The sequence below is a fragment of the Teleopsis dalmanni genome, chromosome 2, assembly GCF_002237135.1.
Source record: "Teleopsis dalmanni isolate 2A chromosome 2, ASM223713v2, whole genome shotgun sequence".
NCBI lineage: Eukaryota > Metazoa > Arthropoda > Insecta > Diptera > Diopsidae > Teleopsis > Teleopsis dalmanni.
The window spans coordinates 193905946-193908969 of NC_051847.1; positions in this window are offsets into that span (position 1 = coordinate 193905946).

Sequence of the window (3024 nt, forward strand, 5' to 3'; positions counted from 1 at the left end):
CGGTAATTATAAGCACCAGAATGGGATTTCGTGATTGATTGCAAGAAACCCTAGAAGGGGTCTATAAAAACTAGAATGGGAATTTTGGTAATGAACGCAAGATTTAAGACGAAATAATTAATAGGATGGATTTAGTCTCATATTATGATGGAATATGGTATTAAGACAGTAAATTTTTGCAAATAATGAGGATCGGATTTAGCATTTAGTGATTTATTGCAAGAAACCTTAAGAATAAAAATAAAAAACCCATAAATAGTTTTATGAGTACTGGAATCGGTACTAAGTAACTCATCACAATATATTTTATTTAGTCATCTGATGTTTGTCGCAAGGAATACAGTAACGGTGAACTATTGCTGCTTTGAGAACTAAAACGAATAGTTGGTGACTAACTGGAAGGAGCCACCTAACAATTGAACATTTTTCTCAAATATATTCCATTTTTTTAATATTCGAATATTTAATTTGGTTATGCTAAACTGGTTGAAAATTAACCAGACATAGATCAATTGGACCATCTACGATTTCAGATAGATTTAGACTTTTAAGTAGATTTTGTAATAGATTTAAGAGTTCTGTAATAGGTTGAGGAACACCAGAACAATTCATACCCCACACATGATTAAACTATAGTCGCTAGCTAAAATAGCTGACTATTCTTACTGTGTTCCAATTATATAGAATATATAGAGTCAGCCCAAACATGAGTTAGATCGTAAAACCAATGTAGGCAACTCGCTGGCACACTTGATCGCATATATACAGTTCATCCAAGAATGAATAAATCGTCATTATTAAATAAATTCGCGACAACAATTGTTACACAAAGTAATTTATTTTTTATTATTAAAATTAATAATAAATTTCCAAACTTAATTTAAATCAAAAATTTATTTTTTTGTTAACCACGAAAATGTTTTGAGGGATAAAGTTTTCTCACCATTGCACACCATTCCGGCCATTGCAATTTGCCATATTTGCTTCATGCAAAAGCAAAAACAACCATAAAATACCGTAGCACAACAATAACAACAACAACCACAGCATTTGTGCTAAAGCACAGTTAAGAATTTATGCTCTCACAAAGCATAAAGCCAACAAACACAACAACAAAAACAAAAACAAAAACAGCAGCAACTGTGCATTTGAATTGTGCGGTGCGAAAGGGATGGTGCATAAGTGTAAAGTAGAGAGAAAGTTGCTCCAATTAAATGGGAGGAGAATTGCTGTCATATGGTTGATACAAATTAAGTAATTGCAAAAAATGTAAGCAATGCAAGAGGAGAGGTGGTCTGGCTTTTTATAGTAAGATTTCCCCTCTTTATAGTAAAGTTTGACAAATGATTGAAGGTAACATAAAACTTTTAGGACAGACGTGCTTAGTTTTACGTGGAAGAGAGATTTTGTTTAGTTTTATTTTTGTTGATGAATGAATTTTGCTGTGGTGAAAAGCAAGTATTATGGTGAAAAGGATGTGTTTTGTTAGAAGTGGTAGAAAGAAAGGATGTGTTTTGGTGGTGAATTTCGATTTTAATTGGGAGTTGAATTATTTATTGTTTTTATTAATAATATTGGCAAATTTATTTAAAAATGATATGGAAAAAAATTTCTTTTGTAAAAATTAATTAAAAATTACTTGACAAAAACATTTAAACAAACACAATTTAATAAAATAATAAAAATTAATTAATTAAATGTTATAATTCTGACAAACAGTGGTGAGAAGGCCTTAGAAGTATGCGAGAGTAAAATGAGATATATTATGAGATCAAATCAATTTTCAGAAGATCCAATTGACAAACAATAAAAATCATTTTAGTGGATATACTCGTACATATATTTTTCAACTGCTTATATGGTTTGCAATCACAAATTAAACTTATTCACAACCGCAATTATAACCACAACCACAACCATAACAATATTTCATAAAATGCATTATTAAAATAAATTAAAATTCCACTTCTTACATGAAAAAAACTTTATTATATATATTTTTTTTAACAGAAAAATTGCTCTAATGTAGCACATAAGTGCTTCTTATAGCATTTTTAATTCATACTTAACAGTACGAGATGAGATAAATGATGTATGGGATAAATCGTATACTTCTCTAACAAAAATATTTAAAAAATTTAAACAAAAATTGCTGCAATATTATAATTTGCATACTCCATTAGAAGTTTAAGGAGTCTACAAAAGTTTTCCACTGGTTTTTATTTTGTGCTATTGCTCTCAACTCGTTAAACGAAATGTTTCCTGTTGAACATTTCTTCTCCAGGTCGTTGCTGGTCTGCCTCTGTGCTTGGTTGATATATACGATAAATAACGGATGAAGTGCTCATATTCTCGTGAAATGATTGACTTAACGAATCTGTGGTGACACCCATGGAGCACATATGGTATTCACCATTATTGTTACTTTCGATGACTCCGGTCAGTACTTTGAGATCCTTTCTTTTGCATGAGGAGTTATTGCGAAATTTTTGCATAGAAGACTGTTGTCATACTTTCAGGCAAAAAAAATACTTACTTTTAATATACAAATACCCAGGAAATCCAAAGCACATTGAGATCTTATAGTTCTTAGCATAAAATACATTAGTTAACTTAGCAGGTTCTGTAAACTTAAACATTGATCCCATTTTGGTGGTAAATCTTCATATCTTGGCACAAAGCATATTGGTTGCACGTTATTATCCATTGACAATAGAAATAGCTGACAATAATATGAAATATTTGGGTTATAACAGTCTGTGACCTATATTCAATTTGGTTCGCCATACAATGTTTTGAATTCGACTACCATTTCCATTGCTTTCTTTCCAAATTTGAAAATCCAAAGGAAGTAAGTCAGTAAGGTATTAAGAGTAGCACTGGAGATGGTACTTATCGCACTGTGTAATCTCCAGGCATAAAAGGTTTCGTAATTAATTAAAGTATTTACAAAAATTATGAGAATAAGAATTCAAAAAATATAAATAAATATTCTAATAAATACCTGTTTTGATTCGTATTATT